The sequence below is a fragment of the Staurois parvus genome, unplaced genomic scaffold (assembly GCF_062004578.1).
Source record: "Staurois parvus isolate SC_StPar_1 unplaced genomic scaffold, SC_StPar_1.0 ptg001729l, whole genome shotgun sequence".
In the NCBI taxonomy this organism is placed as follows: Eukaryota; Metazoa; Chordata; class Amphibia; order Anura; family Ranidae; genus Staurois; species Staurois parvus.
Window position 1 is genome coordinate 87,631 of NW_028319525.1, and position 26,729 is coordinate 114,359.

Below are 26,729 nucleotides of genomic sequence, written 5' to 3' on the forward strand. Positions count from 1 at the left end.
GGACATTCCTCCCACTGTCCACCAATGTAAAGGGCATTGTTTTTACCAAAAAACAGCAATGTAAGGGACATTATACCTCCCACTGACTCATTGACTTATTTTATATATACTGTGGGGATCGAAAGTTTGGGCACCCCAGACGCCATTTTTTTGTTTTCTGTTATTTTGAAAGTGTAAATGATGGAAATAAAATCTAACTTTTGTTGACATATTATAAGAATGTCTAATCTGTAATTTGATGCCTTTTGGAGATTTTTCCATCTTTCCTTGGCTTCTTTATGCACATTAATACAAATTTTTAGCTGGGGGGCCCAAACTTTCGATCCCCACTGTATATATCATATTAACAATCCGTAGGATTAGTAGGCCCCTATCATGGGGGGTTAGGATCTCCTGGCACTGGTTTTGTCCCAGGATATGATACAAATGGTGTCGGTAAAGCTGATACAGTATGAATGGGTACAGAGGGATGGCGAGATGTGGTAGAGAACAGCGGTCAAATGTATTCCCAACACAAACGTTTATCCAGGTGGAGCCATGAGATGTTCTCATACACAGCTACAATGAGGAGTATCAAAGTAGGCGATGAAAAAAGTAACCTTTGCAGCATCTTGACAAAAAATGAGACCCGTCCAATCTTTATTACAAGGCTGCCAGATCCAGCTCCAAGTAGAGGCAGAACTTCCATCACTGTTGCTTGTTAGGCAGTGCTCTGTCGTCATCATCAATGAGCGGTACAAGGACTAGTCATCTCCCGGTATGGTCAGTTTTGATAACTTGAGTCGCCCCATGCAGCATCATGAGAAGACCTGCCATCATTAGAGGACCCCTAAGATTCTTCCAATGAATCTATAAGGTGTGTCAGCATTACAAAATTATATTGTTACAACAAAAATAGTTCTTATGACAAAAAAGCTGCAACAAGTGATCTTTATAAACTACCTCCCCCCTCATGCAACACATGCCTGGGCATCCTAGATCACATGGTCTACAACTGCTTGGAGTATGGTGGCGTTCCATGTTATTAGAGAACGGGAGATTTCCAGTCAGATAAGAGGATCAACCTCAACCATTATCGGCTTTATTCAGTGCAGGATTGTTATTCTTCGGTTCTCGTTCTTAAAGGGAATCTGTAATATTTCAGTGACTGTAGAAGATAATCATCTGAAAGAATTTGGTGAACATAAGTAAAGTTATCAATGTTCATGATGAAGAAAAAAAGTTTCAATATATAGTTTTGTAATTATCTACAATACATACACAACAGACACTTTGAATCATTAAAGTGTTACTAAACCCACAACAGTCCAATCAGTCAGTAGATGCAGCAAAGCATGCTTGTTATACTCACTGTGGAACCTAAGGGGTTAATCCTCTGCATTGTGTAAAATAGCTGTTTGATCCCATCTTCTCTAATCCTCCCCTTCTTCCGGTGTCCCCCTCCTAACGCCTGATAAAACATATCATGTGGAGGAGTCACTCTGCACATGCTCAGCTTGATGTGTATTGCTGTAGAGGTTTTTATTTTTTCCTGGGAGAGTACATGTGATCAGCACAGGGCCAATCAGCACTGTCCAGAAAGAAGGTCAGGGGTCCTGCATCCTTCTATAGCAGAAAGAAAACTCCTCCTACAAACTTTAACCGGTGCTCTGTTGGACACTGATAGAAGTCACAAGACTGCCGGGGAGAGCGGATATAGTGAATGTGGGGTCCTGGGAGACTGGATTTAGTGAATGCAGGGTCTGGCGAGACCGAATATAGTGAATGCGGGGTCCGGGGAGACCGATATAGTGAATGCAGGGTTCGGGGAGACAGATATAGTGAATGCAGGGTCCGGGGAGACCGGATATAGTAAATGCGGGGTCTGGGGAGAGCGGATATAGTGAATGCGGGGCCCTGGGAGAGCGGATATAGTGAATGCGGGGTCCGGGGAGAGCGGATATAGTGAATGCAGGGTCCAGGGAGAGCGGATATAGTGAATGCGGGGTCCGGGGAGAGCGGATATAGTGAATGCGGGGTCCGGGAGGGCGGATATAGTGAATGCGGGGTCCGGGGAGAGCGGATATAGTGAATGCGGGGTCCGGGGAGAGCGGATATAGTGAATGCGGGGTCCGGGGAGAGCGGATATAGTGAATGCGGGGTCCGGGGAGAGCGGATATAGTGAATGCGGGGTCCGGGGAGAGCGCATATAGTGAATGCGGGGTCCGGGGAGAGCGCATATAGTGAATGCGGGGTCCGGGGAGAGCGCATATAGTGAATGCAGGGTCCGGGGAGAGCGGATATAGTGAATGCAGGGTCCGGGGAGAGCAGATATGGTGAATGCAGGGTCCGGGGAGAGCGGATATGGTGAATGCAGGGTCCGGGGAGAGCGGATATAGTGAATGCGGGGTCTGGCGAGACCGAATATAGTGAATGCAGGGTCCGTGGAGAGCGGATATAATGAATGCAGGGTCCGGGAGACCAGATATAGTGAATGCGGGGTCCGGGGAGACCGGATATAGTGAATGCGGGGTCCGGGGAGAGCTGATATAGTGAATGCAGGGTCCTGGGAGAACAGATATAGTGAATGCGGGGTCCGGAGAGACCGCAGCTAGTGAAAGCATGGTCCAAGGAGACTGGATATAGGGTAGGCAGGGTCCGGGGAGACCAGATATAGTGAATGCAGGGTCCGTGGAGAGCGGATATAGTGAATGCGGGGTCCGGGGAGACCAGATATAGTGAATGCGGGGTCCGGGGGGAGCAGATATAGTGAATGCAGGGTCTGGGGAGAGCGGATATAGTGAATGCAGGGTTCGGGGAGACCGGATATAGTGAATGCGGGGTCCGGGGGGAGCGGATATAGTGAATGCGGGGTCCGGGGGGAGCGGATCTAGTGAATGCGGGGTCCGGGGAGACCAGATATAGTGAATATGGGGTCCGGGGGGAGCGGATATAGTGAATGTGGGGTCCGGGGGGAGCGGATATAGTGAATGTGGGGTCCGGGGAGAGCGGATATAGTGAATGCAGGGTCCGGGGAGAGCGGATATAGTGAATGCAGGGTCCGGGGTTTTGTAACACTTTCAAATGAGTGCAGAGCCTTGTCAGAGATCTGTGTTTGTTTTTAAAGGAATAATAAGGGAGGATTCATCTATAGTTATAATTCGGAGGAAATCACAAGTGAACACGGGGATTCACATAATGGGAAAGTGTGGAAAAGTGGGTGGGGGGGTCCCCTCTATAGGAAACAGAGGAAGAGAGATGTGATGGATAAGGTTCAAAGTCTCTAACATTTGTGTGCACAAGGAAGCTACAAGACACTATGGGGGCTCCTGGATGTGGGCGGCAGATATGTAAAATGCTGTAGCTATTGACTTGCTTCTGGGCTGCTTAATATTTGAGGTTGAGCTGCTTCTGAGTGGCGTTTGCATTCACATTGACTCATCTTGGCAAACATTGTCCAGAACCAAATGTACACAGGATTTCAAAGCAGCTCTGTCCTTCAATCAACATCCTGCAGAAAAAGAATCCCTGCAAATTAGGACATTGTATACTCAGCCTGGGTCTCCTATCTTCCCTGTGTACCAGAGGTCCAGCCTCCGGAAGATCTGTTGGCGTTCAACACATCCGTGACCTGTGCTTCCTTCTTCTGACTCTTAGGGGTGGATTTACTAAAGGCAAATAGACGGTGCACTTTGCAAGTGCACTTTCTCCAGAGCCTAAAAAATGAGATGAAGCTTCACTTTGTAAAGAATACCCAATCACATGCAAGGAAAATAAAAAAAACAGCAGTTTTGATCGCACATGATTGGATGATGGAAGTCAGCAGAGCTTCCCCTTGTTTACTAAGCAATGGCACTTCCTCTTGCAAAGTGCTCAGTCTACATGCCTTTAGTAAATCAACCCCAGTGTGTCTACGTACAGTAAGTGGTCCATATAGTAAATAGGTAGGTGAGTTCACTTTCAGATAATTACAGAAGACAAGGGGGCACTTTTTATAACTGGAGGAAAAAAGATGTAACCTGTACATACGGAAAGGCTTCTTCATAGTAAGAGCTGTGAAAATATGAAATAAACTCACTGAAGGACTAGTTCTGGCCAGCTCAGTAGATTGTTTTATAAAATAAATATAAATGCACAAAATATAAATGGATACTAACATGTAGAGGTAATAACATCGGGTGGTGGGGGTTGGGTGTGCTAGATAATCCAGGGAATATCTGATTGCCTCCTGGGGGAATATATATATATATATATATATACTGTCTATATACAGGTGAAACTTGAAAAATTTGAATCTGGTGCATTCATTCATTCATTTATTTCAGTGCAGCAACTTAAAAGGTGACACTAATATATAAGCCATAATCATAACAATGATGACAAATCACGGCTTGAACTATCTTGCTTTGCATGTAATGAGTCTCATATATTAGTTTCACCTTTTAAGTTGCTGCACTGAAATCAATGAACTTTTGCACCATGTTCTAATTTTTTTAAATTCACCTGTATATACAGTTGTGTTCACAATACTAGCAGTCAGACATCACTAACCGGATCAATCGCTGTTTTTGGTGGAAATGATATTCCTACATAGCAAATAATTTCCTAGCAGGTGTAGTAGAGTCATAGAAATCCAACAGACCCGACAGTCATGACATGCATGCTGCTGATTCTGTGTCATTGAATCACTCATTGAAAGGGGCGTGTTCACAATAATAGCAGTGTGGAGTTCTATTAGTGAGGTCATTCATTCTTTGATAAACAGGTGGCAATTATTGCCCTTATTTAAGGAAGGAAGGCAGCAAATGTTGGACATGCTGGTTAAAGTGCATTTCTCTCTGAAATTCTGAGGAAAATGGGTCATTCCAGACATTGTTCAGAAGAACAGCGTACCTCGATTAAAAAGTTGATTGGAGAGGGGAAAACATATAAAGAAGTGCAGAAAATGATCGGCTGCTCAGCTAAAATGATGGCAAATGCTTTAAAATGGCAACCAAAACCTGAAAGACGAGGAAGAAAGAGAAAAACTACCATTGGAATGGATAGAAGAATAGCCAAAATGGGGCGGACTCAGCCAACAATCAGCTCCAGGAAGATGAAAGAAGGTGTGACGTTCCCTGTGAGGACTGTTATAATTAGAAGACGCCGATGTGAAGCCAAGCTATCTGCAAGAAGTCCCCGCAAAGTCCCACTGTTGGAGAAAAGACGTGTGCTGAAGAGGTTACAATCTGCCAAAGAGCACATTGACTGGCCTAAAGAGAAATGGGGCAACATTTTGTGGACTGATGAAAGTAAGATTGTTCTTTTTTGGGTCTAGTGGGCGGAGACAGTTTGTCAGACGACCCCCAAACACTGAATTCAAGCCACAGTACACTGTGAAGACCGTGAAGCATGGTGGTGCAAGCATCATGATATGGGGATGTTTCTCATACTACGGTGTTGGGCCTATTTATCACATACCAGGGATCATGGATCAGTTTGAATCCATCAGAATACTTGAAGAGGTCATGCTGCCTTATGCTGAAGAGGAAATGCCCTTGAAATGGGTGTTCCAACAAGACAACGACCCCAAACACACCAGTAAACGTGCAACATCTTGGTTCCAGACCAACAAGATGGATGTTATGGAGTGGCCAGCCCAATCCCTGGATCTTAATCCAATAGAAAACTTGTGGGGTGACATCAAAAATGCCGTTTCTGAGGCCAAACCAAGAAATAGAGAAGAACTGTGGAATGTAGTCCAATCATCCTGGGCTGGAATACCTGATCACAGGGGCCAGAAGTTGGGTGACTCCATGCAACACAGATGTACAGCAGTTCTCAGAAACAGTGCGACTACAACCAAATATTCATGAAGTCATTCAAAGGAAAGCAAAATCTTCAAACATTTCTCAGTTTATATAGTGAATGTTTGAGTTTGTAAAGAAGAATACAAACACTGCGATTTTTTTGAACCGTCTAAGATTCACTTTTCTTCCATTTTTTTAGAGGAACAACACAAATTTGATGTATTTTTCTTCATGTTGTGATTTGGAATAGAATGTGTCGTGTTCCCAATGCATTTGTGTGGATGGAAATAAAAGCCATTAGAAGGATTTTCAGCTTCATTCACTTTTTTCAACACACTGCTATTATTTTGAACACAACTGTACATCCAGCTGACAGGCTGGTGCATATCCTGGACTGGCTTCCTGCTGCACTGAGATCTTCACTATCACAGGCCCAGGTTTGATGATGAGTGAACTTTTAACTGTCTACATCAGGGGTGGGCAAACTTTTTGACTTGAGGGCCGCAATGGGTTCATATATTGGACCTGGGGGCCGTACTAGCTGCTGGCCGGCCCAGCCACTACCATGCCATCCATAGTAAGTATAGTAATATTCCCCCATAGTAAGCATAGTAATTCATCCTCCATAGTAATTCATCCCCCATATAGTAATTCATCCCCCATAGTAATTCATCCCCCATATAGTAATTCATCCCCCCTATAGTAATTCATCCCCCATATAGTAATTCATCCCCCATAGTAATTCATCCCCCCTATAGTAATTCATCCCCCCTATAGTAATTCATCCCCCATAGTAATTCATCCCCCATATAGTAATTCATCCCCCATAGTAATTCATCCCCATATAGTAATTCATCCCCCGTAGTAATTCATCCCCCATAGTAATTCATCCCCCATATAGTAATTCATCCCCCCTATAGTAATTCATTCCCCATATAGTAATTCATCCCCCATATAGTAATTCATCCCCCATAGTAATTCATCCCCCATATAGTAATTCATCCCCCCTATAGTAATTCATCCCCCCTATAGTAATTCATCCCCCATATAGTAATTCATCCCCCATAGGAATTCATCCCCCATATAGTAATTCATCCCCCATAGTAATTCATCCCCCATATAGTAATTCATCCCCCATAGTAATTCATCCCCCATATAGTAATTCATCCCCCATAGTAATTCATCCCCATATAGTAATTCATCCCCCATAGTAATTCATCCCCCATAGTAATTCATCCCCCATATAGTAATTCATCCCCCCTATAGTAATTCATCCCCCATATAGTAATTCATCCCCCCCATAGTAATTCATCCCCCATATAGTAATTCATCCCCCCTATAGTAATTCATCCCCCCTATAGTAATTCATTCCCCATATTGTGTCAATTCACTTACCTTTCCTCCGCGCGTTCCTCTCGCCGTGTTCCCACGCCGTTCTGGTCTTCAGGGCGGACTGTGAGAGGAGAGGAGTTCGTCACACTGCCCCGCCTACATCCTGACAGCCAATGTTTGCCACGCTCCGCGGGCCGTAGTTTGCCCATTGCTGGTCTAGATTATAAGTTGCAATTGTCTTTTCCCACAATGTAAATGTCCTACACTCAGATAGCGCCCTCTTCAGTCCTCATCTATTATCCTACACATATCTGAAGGCCTGCAGTTTGTATGTATCAGCTGGCGGCTCTCTTCACAGAGCACATTATCGCCTTCCCATCATGCATTTCTGTAGGGATGCTCGTCCTCCCGTCACTTCAGTTTCTGACCTTTATTTGGTGTAGAAACACAGCCAAGCGGAAAATGAAGTGGAAATTATTTCATCTCGCAGGCGTGTAAGCGAAGTGCTTTTTTATTTCACCAGCACGCTCAGACTCTTCATCATCATTACACCATCAGATCCATCAGCGCTCCGCCGCGCTCAGGGACCAATCAATAGGAGCTTAAGTGCGGATTACACCATTGCTGCTATTGGGGTCAGAGGTCAGACGGGTAAACTTGATACTTAACCTGGGTCTACCTGTGTATGGCTTCTCCTCCAGACACAGCAGAACCTTTATAAACTACCACCCCCCCTCCCTTCCCGCAAAACATGCAGACTGGGCATAACGCTCATTAAAAGAAATGCTTTATGTGTTTAATTACTCCAATGACTTCTGCAGACATATTATGAATACTATACATTGCAATAATGACAACCGCTGCTGGTTGATGATCTACTATAAATATACAGGAAACCTTGTAAATGTGAGATCCGGAAAGTCTGCAGAGTATTCCTTCATTACTATGACTCCTGGTGGATATTTAGTACGAAACTGCAACCAAAAATAACATAATAAAATGAATAGCTCACATAAGGGTGACATTAAAAAAACACATCATTTGCTGCGATATTCACATATTCAGAGCTCTCCCCGGCAGTACTTCTTCTTTGCCACAAGATAACCTCAGTCTGATGACTGGCAACATTCAATCCACTTCCTCTGAGCCCAGGTCATCCTGGACCCCACCTCCCCCCCCGGCTGTGACTGGACAGTGAAATGATGAGCTCATCTCTCTGTTAAATATTTATTACAGGTACTTATATAGCGCTGTCAATTTACACAGTGCCTTACATATGTATTGTACATTGACATCATATAGTTGATCCAGGGAATATCCGATTGCCTCTCGGGGGATCAGGAAGAATTTTTTTTTCCCTGCAGGAACAAATTGGATTGTGCTTTGCTGGGTTTTTTTTGCCTTCCTCTGGATCAACTGTGGGTATAGGCAGGGGCGTCCCTAGGGCTGGTGTCACCCGGTGCGATAACACTTGGTGACACCTGTAACAAACTAGCTCATCAGAGCTGGAAGCGGAGTTCTTCTTTTCCTTTCTGTTATTTGAGGTATTCCTCGAATCATTCCTCACATCCCCCCTTTTCCAGTCCTGAGAGGCAAATGTTATCTCCTGACAGATGGTGTGGGACAACCAGGTTAAGACATGAAATTGGAGCCAGGCCGTCTGCTGAAGTGTAACTTTTGTCACCCAAAACTATGTAAGCTCACACTTTATCAAACTGACCAGAGTAATTGCACATTCCTCAGGTCAACTGTATGTTTCATGTCATGGATTATGAAGCCTTAGATTTAATAGATTTAACTGAGTTTCCCAATGACCACTCCCAAAACGTGTAGTCAGAGCCCCCCCCTTTGAGAGGGACTTTTAAGAGAGACAGGCAGACAAGCCTAGAGAGAGTCAGAGTTTTAATAGGGTCTCCTCAGCTGAACATCGTAACAAAAGGAGACCACAAATCACCTTGCTCTGCCGCTTGAGTCTGAAAAACCAAGGCAAGGCAAGTAACTTAACCCTGTAATTTCCTTGCTATTCTCTGTTTGCTGTGTCTTTGTATACATAAATATATATTTTTGTGACATCTCTTTGTAAATATTTTGTTGCACCTGTTTGACTCATTTAGTAATAAATCTTTCTTTCTGAAAGTGTTAAACTGTTTTCAAGCGCTTACCTGCAATTCACGAATCCCTGCCTTTTGAAGAGACGCTACTGTTTGTTATATCTCTGTATAGCAGGTCCGCGGGCCATGCTATATAGATCCATATTTCAACCACTATAGTGTATTTTGATAAGAGTTTCCGTCTTCTCGGTATTACAAGAGACGGTGGTGGCAGACAGAGGGTTAGTTGCGTAATTAACCCGACCCAGTAACAAGCGCATTCAGGCTGCAGGCACCGATTGTAGCCCATTAGCTGGACAATCGCTGTGCAGGGTGCAGCTGGGTGGGGCCTTGTTACACGCGTCACATCGCAGTTTTAGATCGGCCGGTCCTTCGGTCACGAGTTTGGTGAGAAGGTCTGGGGTCTGACACAGTGGGCGTGACGTATTACTGTTAGTCGCGGTCGTGCGATTGTTGCCTGTTGGTGGCGGCAACCGTGGATCCGTGACAACACCCCCTCCAATGATCCCTGCATGATGGATCGGATCTGCGGATTGAGCATAATGGATTGGAGTCCGGTCCGCTATGCTCCCCAATCTGCAGATCTGATGCATTCTGCGGGAATCGTTGGCTTGCTTTACAACTTACCTTTCATGGAGCAGGTCTGGTGTCACCCTGTATAGGTTGCATGCCAACGATCCCCGCAGGATGAATCGGATCTGCGGATTGAGCATAATGGGTTGGAGTCTGGTCCAATTATGCTCCCCAATCCGCAGTTCCAATCCATTCTGTGGGGATCGTCGGCTTGCTTTACAACTTACCTTTCATGGAGCAGGTCTGGTGTCACCCCGTATAGGTTGCATGCCAACGATCCCCACAGGATGGATCGGATCTGCGGATTAGGGAGCATAATGGATCAAACTCCAATCCATTATGCTCAATCCGCAGATCCGATCCATCCTGTGGGGATCGTCGGCTTGCTTTACAACTTACCTTTTCGTGGAGCGGGTCCGGTGTCACCACGCACCTGCCTAGGGATGCCTCTGGGTATAGGATTATAACTTTTTTATTTATTTAATAGTTGAACTGGATGAACTTTTGTCTTTTTTCAGCCAGATATGATATGTAACTATCAGTCCCTAACCCTCAAGGGGAGTACAATCTAAGGTCCCTAACCCTCAAGGGGAGTACAATCTAAGGTCCCTAACCCTCAAGGGGTGTACAATCTAAGGTCCCTAACCCTCAAGGGGAGTACAATCTAAGGTCCCTAACCCTCAAGGGGCGTACAATCTAAGGTCCCTAACCCTCAAGGGGCGTACAATCTAAGGTCCCTAACCCTCAAGGGGCGTACAATCTAAGGTCCCTAACCCTCAAGGGGCGTACAATCTAAGGTCCCTAACCCTCAAGGAGCGTACAATCTAAGGTCCCTAACCCTCAAGGGGCGTACAATCTAAGGTCCCTAACCCTCAAGGGGCGTACAATCTAAGGTCCCTAACCCTCAAGGGGGGTACAATCTAAGGTCCCTAACCCTCAAGGGGCGTACAATCTAAGGTCCCTAACCCTCAAGGGGGGTACAATCTAAGGTCCCTAACCCTCAAGGGGCGTACAATCTAAGGTCCCTAACCCTCAAGGGGCGTACAATCTAAGGTCCCTAACCCTCAAGGGGCGTACAATCTAAGGTCCCTAACCCTCAAGGGGCGTACAATCTAAGGTCCCTAACCCTCAAGGGGCGTACAATCTAAGGTCCCTAACCCTCAAGGGGCGTACAATCCAAGGTCCCTAACCCTCAAGGGGCGTACAATCCAAGGTCCCTAACCCTCAAGGGGCGTACAATCCAAGGTCCCTAACCCTCAAGGGGCGTACAATCCAAGGTCCCTAACCCTCAAGGGGCGTACAATCCAAGGTCCCTAACCCTCAAGGGGCGTACAATCCAAGGTCCCTAACCCTCAAGGGGCGTACAATCCAAGGTCCCTAACCCTCAAGGGGCGTACAATCTAAGGTCCCTAACCCTCAAGGGGCGTACAATCTAAGGTCCCTAACCCTCAAGGGGCGTACAATCCAAGGTCCCTAACCCTCAAGGGGCGTACAATCTAAGGTCCCTAACCCTCAAGGGTCCCTAACTCACATTCATACATACACATACTAGGGCTAATTTAGACAGGAGCCAATTCACCTGCCAGCATGTCTTTGGAATGTGGGAGGAAACTTGAGTACCCGGAGGAAACCCACGCAGGCACAAGAAAAACATGCAAACTCCAGGCAGGTGGTGCCGTGGTTGGGATTAAAACCAATGACCCGATTACTGCCAGGCAGAAATGCTAACCATTTAGCCCCTGTGCTGTTGTTCTCCTCTCTTCTCCTATTAGTATGCTTCTTGTCAACACGTGAACTCATTGGCTCCTTATGCTGTTTCTCCCTCTTCCAGTCTGAGCTGTGTTGTACGAGAGGCTTATGTTACTCCAGATGCATTTAGTGATGTATCAATGATTAAAAAGGTGTATTCATTTGTGTGTTTTTTAATCTGCATGGTTTAACCCCGTAATTGCTGCACAATTGCGCCCCATCTGCCTGTAATGCTCGTTGTTGTGGGACATTTGTGGCACTTCCGTATTCTCTTGAATGGGTCATGTTCAGCAGGCTTGATTCTTGCCAAGCCCAACATGTCGGATCATTTTTGCCTCAAGCGTGAAGCATCGTGATCATGGCATGTGAAGACCCCTGTCTGCTGCCATTGCAGTTTAAGGGAGGGATGGTTGGGAGGTGCTAAATAACGTGCCGTCCAACCACAAGTCTATATAAGCCCTGAGGCTCAATTCCAGCCCCATCTTCACACCCCTGAAGCTCCCTTCCCCACATTTGCCTGTAGGCCAGCCATGTGACACACAAGTCCACCTCTTCTTCCCCTCTCCCGCTGTGTGAGGTCCTCAATGATGCAGAGGGTATCAGGCAATGCCATGGCCAACCTCCCCCCCCCATGACACCCTGTACTTACAAAAAGCAGGTTGATAAATGCTGGGTGTCATTTAACATGGGAAAGGACCAGTAATGGATCACAAAGAGATGGGGGGGGGGGGCAGCACCAGGGAACAGGTGAGTGTTGCAGCAAAATCTTTTTTTAACCACATCCCACCCGCCATATAGTAATATGACGGACGCAAGGCGGCTCTCTCGTTCTGGGAGGATGTCATATGATGTCCTCCCATGCTCACTGCGCATGCGCGGCTCAGGGAGCGTACAGCGCGGCAATCGGCGGTGCGCTGTGTCCCTCGGATACAGCGGATCACCGATCATGGAAAGAGCCAAAGATGTCGGCTTGCTCATGTGATCAGCTGTGTCCAATCACAGCTGATCACATGTAAATAGGGAAATTGCGGTTATCGGCATTTCTGTTCCCACGAGCCGTCACACTAACAGAGGAGAGGAGAGCCGGTAATCGGCATTCCGCGGAGGGGACATGTACACTGATCATCAGGGCACTGATGATCAGTGTGCCCTGATGATCGGTGTAGCCCCAGCAGTGCCACCTGTCAGTGTCCATCAGTGCCTTGTGCCAGTGCCCATCAGTGCCTATCAATGCCACATATCAGTGCCCATCTGAGCTGCCTTTCAGTGTCACCCATCAGTGCCTATCAGTGCTGCCAATCAGTGCCACCTATCAGTGCCTGTCAATGCTGCCTATCAGTGCCAGTCAGTGCCGCCTAACAGTGCCAGTCAATGCCGCCTATCAGTGCTATATATCAGTGCCATGTATCAGTGATGCCTGTCAATGCCCATCAGTGCCACCTACCAGTGCCTCCTCATCAGTGCCTCCTGTCAGTGTCCATCAGTGCAGCCTATCAGTCTCATTAGCGCATATCAGTGAAAGAGAAAAATCACTTATTTACAAAATTAAAAAAAGTTTTGTTTTTTTTTAATTTTCAGTGGTTTTTGGTTTGTTTAAGAAAAAATAAAAAACCCCGAGGTGATTAAATACCACCAAAATAAAGCTCTGTCACAAAAAAATGATAAAAATTTCATATGTGTACAGTGTTGCATGACCGCGCAATTGTCATTCCAAGTGTGACAGCGCTGAAAGCTGGAAATTGGCCTGGACAGGAAGGGGGTAGAAGTGTCCTGTAGGCAGGAAGGGGGTAGAAGTGCCCGGTGGGCAGGAAGGGGGTAGAAGTGCCCTGTAGGCAGGAAGGGGGTAGAAGTGCCCTGTAGGCAGGAAGGGGGTAGAAGTGCCCGGTGGGCAGGAAGGGGGTATAAGTGCCTGGTGGGCAGGAAGGGGGTATAAGTGCCTGGTGGGCAGGAAGGGGGTATAAGTGCCCGGTAGACAGGAAGGGGGTAGAAGTGTCCGGTGGGCAGGAAGGGGGTAGAAGTGTCCGGTGGGCAGGAAGGGGGTAGAAGTGTCCGGTGGGCAGGAAGGGGGTAGAAGTGCCCTGTAGGCAGGAAGGGGGTAGAAGTGTCCTGTAGGCAGGAAGGGGGTAGAAGTGTCCGGTAGGCAGGAAGGGGGTAGAAGTGCCCTGTAGGCAGGAAGGGGGTAGAAGTGCCCTGTAGGCAGGAAGGGGGTAGAAGTGCCCTGTAGGCAGGAAGGGGGTAGAAGTGCCCGGTAGGCAGGAAGGGGGTAGAAGTGCCCGGTAGGCAGGAAGGGGGTAGAAGTGCCCTGTAGGCAGGAAGGGGGTAGAAGTGTCCGGTAGGCAGGAAGGGGGTAGAAGTGCCCTGTAGGCAGGAAGGGGGTAGAAGTGTCCGGTGGGCAGGAAGGGGGTAGAAGCGCCCGGTGGGCAGGAAGGGGGTAGAAGCGCCCGGTGGGCAGGAAGGGGGTAGAAGCGCCCGGTAGGCAGGAAGGGGGTAGAAGCGCCCGGTAGGCAGGAAGGGGGTAGAAGCGCCCGGTGGGCAGGAAGGAGTAGAAGCGTCCTGTAGGCAGAAAGGGGGTAGAAGCGCCCTGTAGGCAGGAAGGGGGTAGAAGCGCCCGGTAGGCAGGAAGGGGGTAGAAGTGCTCTGTAGGCTAGTGGTTAAATTTTATTTTAAGAGCTTTCATTTTTATTTTTTGGATGAATCCTGGCGTTGTGCTTTAATGTAGCTTTATTATATACAATATTTTATTTCTCTTCTCTTGTTTTCAAAATAAATTTCATAGCTAAATGTTACCATTTTGGCTGAGAACACAACAAAACAATAGAACTCGGATAAGTACAGCATTGTAGTCATTGTTTTACGACTTGATATTATTTTCTCGCACATTCTGGTTGGCTTCTCTAATCAGTGGGATATTGTTGGTTCTGTAAGAAATATTTTATCGAGAAGTTATTTTTACTCAGAGATTGTCCAGATAATCAGTTTTCCATTTCTGGGTAGTTTATCATTTAGAATTTGTTTGATTTGTGAAGGAATGATAAGACCCGTCTCTTCAGGCTTTCATGTTTACAGTCAGACATAAGGCTCTCCAGAACTTGGTCAACCCTTCACCTAAATCCGGAGTGGATATTCGAGGATTAGAGCGCAGCTGGAGAGGCATCTGCATATGCAGTCATTTTCTATACTATTATCTTCAATAATATACTTATTATTTCCAATTCTGTGTAAAAGCTCTTCTGAAGCTGACAGACTTGCTAGTATATTCATCAATTCTGAAAGTAGGTCCGTAGTGAGAATTTACCCCTTCCATTCCTGGAGTATCTGCCTCTGAAAATTTAAAAAAAAGCAACTAACTTGAAACATGAAACGGATTACGGCAATCTACTCCATCCCATCCACCTCTGTTAGGTTTAACAAGACCTTTTCAGACCCCTAGGTGCCATCAAAAATGGCACCCACCAAGGATGTCCTCTTTCCCCTCTCCGCCACATAATCTCATTTCTAAACCAGGGTTTCCGTAGAAATCTAGGGTTCCTTCAGAGGTAGCTAGGGGGTTCCTTGAGCTAGCCTTTTTCAACCAGGATGCCCAGGCACCCTGGTGTGCCTTCAGGCTTCTTCAGGGGTGTTTTGGTAAAATGCTCAAAATTTGTATACAAGCCAGCAGGTGGATGAATCCTGCCTTTTAGTATACAAAGCTACAGGTTTTCATTGCGCACTTTCTGACCTTGTAGCTGCCTGCATCCTAACAACCAATGACATCATCAGTTGCTAAGGAGGACATCGGGTGCATGCACATCATCCTTGTTTGCCCCTCTCCGTTGGCACTGGGGTCACATTGGCAGAGCGAGGGAGAGAAACAGAGAGAGAAACTGGAATACTAGTCAGTACCAGTGTGCAAAGATGTATTTGCTGTGGAAGAATACATCCCTAACATTGGGTGTACTGGATGTGCGTAAAATAATATTTTAGAATAAGGGGAGGGGCCTTGAGATTGTGCAGAATTTTAAAGGGTGCCTTGACTGAAATAAGGTTGAGAAACACTGCCTTTGAGCAATTTCTGCCTTTCAGATAAGTTCCCAATGACACCATTGAACTTTTTAGCTATCTGTAAGGGGGTAATTCTTCCCACTGACTATCACACTAACATATCATGAGTTGTAGTTGTCACGATCGTGGCCTCAGACCCCAGACCTTCTCACCAAACTCGTGACCGAAGGACTAGCCGATCCAAAACCGCGATGTCACGTGCGTAACAATGCCACACCCAGCTGCACCCTGCACAATGATTTTCCAGCTAATTGGACCACAATCGATGTACTGGCAGCCTGAGCGATTGTTACTGGGTCAGGTTAATTACGCAATTAACCCTTCACACTGCCATCACCTCCTTTTTGTACAGAGAAAGGGGAAACTCAGCGATATCAGTTATAACACTATAATGGTTGAGGTAATCGTCTGTATAACACGGCTATACAGAGGGTTAAACAAACACAGTAGCGATCTCTTTAGAGGCAGGAATTCGTAAATTGCAATCAAGCGCTATAGAAACAGTTCAACACTTTCAGAAGGAAAGATTTATTACTAAAAGGTCGAACGGGTGCAATAAAAATATTTACAGAAAAAGGTGTAACTAAGATATATATATATAAACATACAGAGACCAACAGCACAGCAAAGAGATATCAGAGAGAGGTGAAAGGGTTAAAGTACTTGCCAAAGTCCTGGGTTAGCAGATCTAAGTTTCAGAGCAAAAGGGCACGGGTCTCCCCAGGTGGTATTGATGTTAAAATGGGAGACGTCTTCAACTTCTTTCTTCTTAGGCCTGACAGCCTAATTTGTAGTTTCCCAGCAGGGGGTGTCTCTGAAGTCAAGGACCAATACCCTGTTTAGGGCGTGTAGGTATGGGCGGATACCTCAACTAGAGCCAAAATCTACCGTAACGCATATTTTGGCCCATAACTTTCCATCTGCACAAGTGACATTCCACCCGCGGGTAGATTATTAGGCAGACACATCTGAGGATTGATTAGATATGAATTATGAAATTATACATTGAATGGTTCACGAGATCTATTTTTTGGCTTTCCTATGTATTCGAGACAATGCGAGTGACCTACCAAACTGTTCGCCTTCTCGTGGCCCATCTGACGATATGTCCGGTTTTTATGTAAGTCTCTCATATACCAAGATATGAGACATAGGGGAAAATGGATTTTAACAACGGTTATCTGATTCTGTCACATACGCTGAGTTAGGTTTATTAGGTTGGAATCTCTTTCAACTCCTGGGAAAGCTTGCCTTATCTCTTACGAGGTGTTACAATTTGCAGGTTCTTTGGACAGGGAGGCCCCGGTTCCCTTGGGGGGCTTTATAGCTCCTATGACCCTTCTGTGACATTCCTAACACGCACACATACTGGCCAAATGTCGCTGCACCTCTCAGAGAGGGAAAGGGAGAATGAGGGGGAAATATGTTTGTCAGGATGGTTAACCCCTTTGCCAAGATGGAGGTTCTTACCAAAATGAAGGACTGCGTCAGTTTCTGGGTATACGCTGTTACAGTAGTAACTTTTAGCAGGGGTTCCCTGAGACCAGAAAGTTATTTCAAGGGTTCCTCTGTGTTGAAAAGGCTAAGAAAGGCTGGCTTAGAGCCTTTCTTGTGTAACGTGAAGTTCAATTCAAATATAAAAGGGCTGAAGATGGTTAATTGTCTTTATAAGATTTCCACATATGTGGATGACTTCCTCTTTTCTTATTTTCAACATAATTTCAATTTTTTTTTTTCTCAAACAAACAAGAATGTAGGAAGGACAGTAGAGTACTCCCGATGGCAGATACACCCAAGAGAGGTACAAATTTCCCAGACAACGTAGGATAACAAAATTATAGACAATAGAGAAATATTGGGCCTCACCTGGTATATGTAAGAAGATATCCAGCCTAAAACTCGCCTGAACCTAAATACTATCAAAATAACCCACCAGAATCAAGAAGAAAAAAAACATGTGCGTTCCCCAGATTCTGGGGCCAGATAAGAGAAGTTCCAGAGAGAAAAATTAGATGGGGAAAAAAGAAAAAGGGAGGGAGCTGGGAAAGCAGCAATAAAGTCTCTCTCACCTCTCCGCACTAAGGACCACGCCATAGTCTCATGTACTGTACATGTGAAGACGGTCCAATGAAACCACTTGAAACTTTTACATTGTAAAGAAGTTGAAAGGCTTTCCATGGAATAAATTTCACTTATTTTAGAGAACCATTGCAAAAGCGTGGGGGGAGATCCCTGCTTCCAGAGTGCCGGGATACATTCCTTTTTCTGCGCTTAGTAGATGGACCAACATGAAACGTTTTATATCGGTGTCAAGGGAGAACCAATAGGTTGAATAAGTATTTGGCTGGGTCTCTACCTAAGTTGAAATCAGTCAGATTTTTAATTGTTTCCCAAAATCTCTCTATGTTTTTACAAGGCCAGAAGATACTAGCATCCTAGTGCTGCTAGGCAGAAGTGCTAACCACGTAGCTACTGTGCTGCCCATGGTATGCTCCTCCCTGCTGACTTGAAAGCTACTCTCTTTAAATTTTCCACCACTTCTCCAGAACACACAAGCCCACCTTCTGAAATGGAACATGGGTTGGTGTTCCTGGTTTGGCCACAGCAACATCCTCAAGTTGACCTTATTACCCAAATACCCCTACCTGCTGTCGCCTTTGCTCATCCATCTTCATTCCTTACATAGGTCATTTCCATGTTCTCCAAATTTTTATGGGAAAATAAATGGATCAGGCTTAAGCACCAGCTGTTGATTCTTTGGAAAGTCCATGGGAGCATTGCCCTACTCGATGTTTAGAAATATCACAATGCTTGTCACTTACTTAGGCTGATTGATTGTAGTAGACCCAGTGCCCTGAAAAGGTGGGTTGCTCTAGAACAGGCTTTCTCACACTTCCCCTTGCATTGTCCCCCCTGTTGCCTTCCTTCCATATCATCTCATCTTAGATCCCATCTGATGGTAGGGCCCTCCATTCAGAGTTCTGCATGAATTTTTTTGACATATAACTTATCTTCTATACACTCCCCTCTCTATACTATTCTCGGTAACCCAGATTCTCTCTTCAGAAGAACCATTTAGTAACCTTCTTGAGGACAACCCTTCTAGGCCTCTGATTTAAATTCATTATCAGTGGGCAATAGGCCCCCCTGGTGACCCTTACAGCATGGTTGATATGAGACCTCAGAATGGTTGTATTAAAGCCTATATTTAGTTAAAAAAAAAATGTTAAAACAAGTACAAGGGACAGTACTTACATTTAAGGAGAAATGTCCCTTGTGCTGGTGGCTGCTGTCCTAGTTGAAAAATCTTCCTCCCCACACTCCAAGCGGTAATCTTTTGATGCTGTGGGGGATAATACAGCTGCTGGGCCTGCCGTAGGCACTCGTCATTAACACTGACTATGCCCACACTTTCCTCCCTCTCCACTCTCTCCTCCATTCATAGATGCTGTACTTTAGCTACCATCAATAGGAAAGCACTCTATAAATGAAGGAGGTGGACCTTTCATTCATCCAAGAGTCCTCCATTCATAGAGACCCTTTCATTGATGGAAGTTTGTGACAGACCACCTGGCACCCCGACTGGGTGCCTCCGCCAAACAGTGCCTCCTGCCCTTCAAACCCTTCCAGCAGACCAATAGCTAATACCAGCTCCTTACCCCAAGCCTCGTACACAGACACAAGAGGACATTCCTCTCTTGTGGATATTAGTAAAAACATGACAATGCAACATTTAAACATTACTCTAATTAACAGCTAGGCACCTAGACAAGTCTTATTAGTATGGCTAGCAGTCACAGGAATTCCCCACCCTGCCTCCCTTGTCTAAGTGCTGGAAAACATGTCCACATTAAGTGTTGATTGGCCAGGGCATGCCCACCAGGATGCCAAGAAACAATTCCACACCTCCAGATACATAAGGTACATTACATCACTCATTTCTAAATATCCCACCCAAGATCCAGCTCGGATCTAGGTTACCAAGTGGCACATCTTGGGCAGAAATAATATAAAAAGTTAATAATATAAAGTTGGCAGTAGCCAGGGCAACATGGGCAAATGCTGCATTATGCAGCTCTTAAGGACCAGCCAGGGCAAGATAAGATATATGCCCAAGAAGAGTTCCATATCCAAAGCATGGCAAGTGTGCGTATGCAAGATCTGTCTGACACAATGTTCCTGAGGACGCACCACTGTTCTGGGGACTTCCTGGGCACATAATCCCGATAGATACTCCCCGCCAGTCAAAGGGTTTCAGGGCCCAGCTCTCCTCCATGCTCTGACCAGAAGAAAAAGACAAAATCCCTGGTCTCCTCCATGGGCCATAATCAGTGGGTGGAATGCTAGCCCATAGTCTCATCCAAAAGCCTCTGTCCTGGTTGGGTCTTTCACAAAGTTACAGCACAGCATCTATGAATAGAGGAGGGTTTACAAAGGGTTGGTATAGTCCATAATCTTGATGAGTGTCTATGACTGGTCCAGGGGCTGTGTTAACCCCTGCAGCACTGGAATTTACCGCTGCAGGGATGTATGTGGGGAGAGGGAGGGGGCACAGAATGGAAGATTTTAACTACAACAGCTAGCACCAGCACAAGGGATGCTTCTCACTGAAAGTAAGCACAGTCCCTTGTGCTGATTTAAAAAAAAAAAATGTAACTTAACTTAGGATTTATGGGGATAGGGTGGTCAGACATTTGATTGGAGGGCTAGAAACATGTGGGAGGCCTTTAACCTCCCTGGCGGTATTCCCGAGTGTAGATCGGGGTAAAATTTCAGCACCACAAGCGGTAACCCCGAGCTACACTCGGGAATACACTGCAGCGTTGCTCCCGGATCTCTTCTGCACTTACCTTGTCCTGCGCTCCCGCGATGTCCCTCCTGCAGTGTCCCCAGCAATGTCCTCCAGCCGATGCCGGCATCTGTCTCCCAGGTTCCGTTCCCTGCGACGTCGGGACGTACGGGGGACGGAGCTGGTGGGAAATCTGAAAATTTTAAAAGTGACATTCACTAAATACACTAAAATCTGATAGTATAACATTCCTGTATCAAACCATTTCACATACATTTTGTCCCGAGTGCTTTGTCCGGCGCCCTGCCTGCATTTTTACTGTTCTTTCTGCCTGGAAACTGAGAAACGTCCATGGCGTCCAAAAAGTGTCCCTTTAGGTCAGACGCGGTTTTAGACCGGCTAGAGAACAGCGATAGTAAATCAGAACTACTTGCAGAATTGAGTGATAATGATTCGTGGGGGAAACTCCTCATCAGACACTGAAAACGATTCTGCGACTTTGCTCAGCGATGTGCGAACTTGGCGCTATATTTCACATTTCAGTGTTTTTGGTTTGATTATATTATTGAATTAAATGTATTATTATATTATTATTTTTTATGATTATTTATTAAATTATAATTTATGATTTCGTGTTTTCAAATTTTATCCTCCCCGGGATGTTTACTAGACTCTTGTTCGGACAGATTTCAGTGAGTTATTCCTAAGAATTACAGCCTACAATAAAAAAATACATATTTCCATGCAAAAAAATGTACCGTTTTGAGCACAGAAATACTGACATAATCAGACCGCTAGGGAGGTTAAGCTCCGGTGCTGGACGTTTTCCATGTAGGACTGCCCCAAACATCAGATAGTTTTGCATTGGGGTCCATGCTCCTTACACTTGTGGTCATTGGGAAGAATTATCCTTTTACAGACAGCTAAGAAGGTCAATGGTGTCAGTGGGAACTTATCTAAGAGGCAGAAATTTCTCTTTATTCAAGGAACCCCTAGAAACCTCTGGAGGAACCCTAGAGATCCATGGAACCCTAGTTGACAAACCCTGCTCTACATTGAGGTATTTGGGAGTCTGCTAAGGCAGGGCTTAAAATTTCAAGTCCTGAGCTACTATCCTTAAGAGTTACTCGCCACCAACAAACACACACAAACAGACACCTGTACACACACACAGACATGTACATACACAGAAACATGTACAAACACGCACAGAGACACATGTACACACACACGCATACAGACACATGTATACACACACAGGCACGTACAGACACACACACACACGCATACATGTACATACACGCAGACACATGTACAGATACACACATGTACATACACACGCACTGTTAAGTGCTCTCTCCTCTCCCCTGAAGCCACCACTGGCTGACATAGAGGATCATGTGACCAGAGTGAATTGAAATTAGACACACGCACACCTACACCCCTATAAAAAGTTGCAGTACTTCGTTGTTCACTCACAGAGCCGGGTACTGCACTCTAGGGGGAGGCAGAGAGCACAGCACACACTCCTTCCTTTGCTTTCACTGCTCTCAGCTATTGAGTAGTCTGACGGCTCCCAGTGCCAATGACAGATCCGGTCTGAGCTCCGAGCCCGCTCAGCAAGACGGCCCTGGGGGACACACTCGCCCCCACCATAAATTCCACTTGCCATTGGCGAGCAGGCAAGTGGAAATCTTAAGGCCTGTGCTAAGGTATTAATATGTCAAATGTTTATGGTTGGGAGGTCCCGCATGGCACTTATTTAGTATTGGAGGTTATTGAAAGAAACTTTTGGAATGCCATTACCAAGTTAAAGCGTAATGATTAGTTTTGGATTTATTGAACTATTTACAAAGTATGAAGGTCAGAAAGGAGCTAAAATATCAAGCGTGATGAGAGTGCCGGGAAACAAGGAACTGTGAAAAGTAAAGATTCGCTCTACATGTTACTTTCTATTACATGAAGAGAAAATAACACTTTAATATTTCATGGAGGGCTGCGCACCACGTCAGCTGCCTCGTCAGATGTAGTTATGTGTCAGTTATTTATCAGAGCAGAAAGTTTGTCGCTGAGCTCAGCTCAGGCAGGGCGATAGGAGTACAAACCTGAAGATGACATCATAGACTCCACCACCAAGCACCACAATCACAATAAAAGCTCCTCACGTTGTCATATGAAAGGATTTCCAAATAAGGGATTTGGGAATCTGGAGGTCAGGCAAGGTGTTCCGAGAGAGCGGAAATGAATGTCTCTTGTAATTAATGATGTGCTACTCGAGCAATTTCTTAAAGGAATGATATGAAGAAGTTCTAAAGCCGAAACATTTTTTACCTTAATACATTGTTGTTAAAAATTGTTCCAGTATCTCCTCCCCACCCCCCTTATATTTACTTGAGCCCTCACTCGATTCACTGTGCCCGTCTATAGTGGCTTCCCCTGCTCTCACAGGCTTTGGTGAGCCAGTGGGAGTCATTGGATCCCACTGCTGTCAGTGAAATCTTGTGACCAGGGGCGGGGTCTATGGATGCAGGCAACGCAACTCAGGATTAAGCCTGCAGGTGTGCCACAATAGAATGTGGCACATGGAGTAGAGGAGGAGCCAGGAGTGCCAGTGGGGCATCCCAGAAAAGGGTTCAGCTTTCATTGTATATAGCCTGCATAGTTCCTGAACTAGGAACTAGTTCTTCCCACTGACCACCAATGTAAGGAGCATTCTTCCCACAGACCACCAATGTAAGGAGCATTCTTCCCACTGACCCCCAATGTAAGGGACATTCTTCCCACTGACCACCAAAGTAAGGGACATTCTTCCCACTGACCACCAATGTAAGGAGCATTCTTCCCACTGATCCCCAATGTAAGGAGCATTCTTCCCACAGACCACCAATGTAAGGAGCATTCTTCCCACTGACCCCCAATGTAAGGGACATTCTTCCCACTGACCACCAAAGTAAGGGACATTCTTCCCACTGACCACCAATGTAAGGGACATTCTTCCCACTGATCCCCAATGTAAGGAGCATTCTTCCCACTGACCACCAATGTAAGGGACATTCTTCCCACTGACCACCAATGTAAGGAACATTCTTCCCACTGACCACCAATGTAAGGTACATTCTTCCCACTGACCCCCCAATGTAAGGGACATTCTTCCCACTGACCCCCAATGTAAGGGACATTCTTCCCACTGACCTCCAATGTAAGGGACATTTTTCCCACTGACCACCAATGTAAGGAACATTCTTCCCACTGACCACCAATGTAAGGTACATTCTTCCCACTGACCCCCAATGTAAGGGACATTCTTCCCACTGACTCCCAATGTAAGGAACATTCTTCCCACTGACCCCCAATGTAAGGGACATTCTTCCCACTGACTCCCAATGTAAGGAGCATTCTTCCCACTGACTCCCAATGTAAGGAGCATTCTTCCCACTGACCCCCAATGTAAGGGGCATTCTTCCCACTGATCACCAATGTAAGGGGCATTCTTCCCACTGACCACCAATGTAAGGAGCATTCTTCCCACTGACCACCAATGTAAGGGACATTCTTCCCACAGACCATCAACGTAAGGTTCATTCTTCCCACTGACCACCAATGTAAGGGGCATTCTTCCCACTGACCACCAATGTAAGGTTCATTCTTCCCACTGACCACTAATGTAAGGGACATTCTTCCCACTGACCCCCAATGTAAGGGACATTCTTCCCACTGACCTCCAATGTAAGGGACATTCTTCCCACTGACCCCCAATGTAAGGGACATTCTTCCCACTGACCTCCAATGTAAGGGACATTCTTCCCACTGACCACCAATGTAAGGAACATTCTTCCCACTGACCACCAATGTAAGGTACATTCTTCCCACTGACCCCCAATGTAAGGGACATTCTTCCCACTGACTTCCAATGTAAGGAACATTCTTCCCACTGACCCCCAATGTAAGGGGCATTCTTTCCACTGACCACCAATGTAAGGAGCATTCTTCCCACTGACCTCCAATGTAAGGGACATTCTTCCCACTGACCTCCAATGTAAGGTACATTCTTTCCACTGATCACCAATGTAAGGGACATTCTTCCCACTGATCACCAATGTAAGGGACATTCTTCCCACTGACCCCCAATGTAAGGGACATTCTTACATTCTTAGTACTGACCACCAATGTAAGGAGCATTCTTCCCACTGATCACCAATGTAAGGAGCATTCTTCCCACTGATCCCCAATGTAAGGAACATTCTTCCCACTGACCACCAATGTAAGGGACATTCTTCCCACTGACCACCAATGTAAGGAGCATTCTTCCCACTGACCTCCAATGTAAGGGACATTCTTCCCACTGACCACCAATGTAAGGAGCATTCTTCCCACTGACCACCAATGTAAGGGACATTCTTGGTACTGACCACCAATGTAAGGAGCATTCTTCCCACTGATCACCAATGTAAGGAGCATTCTTCCCACTGATCCCCAATGTAAGGAACATTCTTCCCACTGATCACCAATGTAAGGGACATTCTTCCCACTGACCACCAATGTAAGGGACATTCTTCTCACTGACCCCCAATGTAAGGGACATTCTTCCCACTGACCACCACTGTAAGGAGCATTCTTGGTACTGACCACCAATGTAAGGAGCATTCTTGGTACTGACCACCAATGTAAGGAGCATTCTTGGTACTGACCATCAATGTAGGGAACACTTGTTGCATTGACCTTGTTAGTTGGGTTTATGAAGGGTTCCTTGAGGGTTGAGATTGACTTTTGGGGTTCCTCTGTGGAAGGAAGGTTGAGAACATTTGCTGTAGTGACGTGTCCATGTCAAACATGTTTCCTTAGTCCAACGTCTACTTCTTCAACGTTCCGCAGACTCCAGGACTTTGCGTGGCCCATAAACCGGGACCTGATTGTCCAGCAGCAGAAGGAGTTAATAGCTGGCATAGCCAGGGCTGGCCTGGGAGGGATGATGTTAAATATTAATAATCCGGAGTTTTCGCTGTGTCTGGGCTGATGACTGTCATATGTGAACATCTCTCTGCTTTCCCCGGAGCTGTGCAGAAAATCCACTCAACCATATGTTTCTGCTCTTCTAAAAATACGACTGGCTGGGCCCAGGGAATAGCCTGCGCTCCGCTGCGTGCTACTGGCGCTGTGTCCTTTCTGACCAGTGTGCGGTCGGGAGGGGGGGGGGGGGGGCACTGTGTCTGGGATTGTGGGATTGGGGTGGGGCAGTATTTGGGGGGGGGGGGTGGCAGGGTGGTGTCAGTGCCGTCACTGTGCATGGGGGGGGGGGGGGCACAGTGTCTGGGATTGTTGGGTTGGGGTAGGGCAGTATTTGGGAGAAGGGAGGGTGGCAGGGTGGTGTCAGCGCTGTCACTGTGCATTGGGGGGGGGGCACTGTGTCTGGGATTGTGGGGTTGGGGTGGCGCAGTATTTGAGAGAAGGGGGGGGGGTGGCAGGGTGGTGTCAGCGCAGTCACTGTGCATGGGGGAGGGGCACAGTGTCTGGGATTGTGGGGTTGGGGTGGGGCAGTAATTGGGAGAAGGGGGGGGTACCAGGGTGGTGTCAGCGCTGTCACTGTGCATGGGGGGGGGGCACTGTGTCTGGGATTGTGGGGTTGGGGTGGCGCAGTATTTGAGAGAAGGGGGGGTGGCAGGGTGGTGTCAGCACAGTCACTGTGCATGGGGGGGGGGGGGGCGGCACTGTGTCTGGGATTGTGGGGTTGGGGTGGGGAAGTATTTGGGAGAAGGGGGGGTGGCAGGGTGGTGTCAGCGCTGTCACTGTGCATGGGGGGGCACTGTGTCTGGGATTGTGGGGTTGGGGTGGGGCAGTATTTGGGAGAAGGGGGGAGGGGGTGGCAGGGTGGTGTCAGCGCTGTCACTGTGCATGGGGGGGCACTGTCTGGGATTGTGGGGTTGGGGTGGCAGGGTGGTGTCACTGTGCATGGGGGGGCACTATGTCTGGGATTCTGGGGTTGGGGTGGCAGGGTGGTGTCACTGTGCATGAGGGGGGCACTGTGTCTGGGATTGTGGGGTTGGGGTGGCAGGGTGGTGTCACTGTGCATGGGGGGGGGGCACTGTGTCTGGGATTGTGGGGTTGGGGTGGCAGGGTGGTGTCACTGTGCATGAGGGGGGCACTGTGTCTGGGATTGTGGGGTTGGGGTGGCATGGTGGTGTCACTGTGCATGGGGGGGGGGCACTGTGTCTGGGATTGTGGGGTTGGGGTGGCAGGGTGGTGTCACTGTGCATGGGGGGGGGCACTGTGTCTGGGATTGTGGGGTTGGGGTGGCAGGGTGGTGTCACTGTGCATGGGGGGGGGCACTGTGTCTGGGATTGTGGGGTTGGGGTGGCAGGGTGGTGTCAC

The 26,729-nt window shown here is 46.8% G+C and overlaps 1 protein-coding gene and 1 long non-coding RNA gene across 2 annotated transcripts in view; one reads left to right on the plus strand and one right to left on the minus strand.

Annotated features, from left to right (window-relative positions):
* The window catches only part of LOC149434592 (dynein axonemal intermediate chain 1-like), a 187,017-nt gene that overhangs the window by 76,522 nt on the left and 83,766 nt on the right, over nucleotides 1-26,729 (plus strand). The gene's annotated exons all lie outside the window — the stretch shown is intronic.
* On the minus strand, nucleotides 612-25,518 carry LOC149434593 (uncharacterized). The gene is made up of 2 exons (XR_016308650.1): nucleotides 25,052-25,518; nucleotides 612-1,164 (listed from the first exon to the last, which is right to left on the minus strand). It is a non-coding gene; the product is annotated as an uncharacterized LOC149434593 (long non-coding RNA).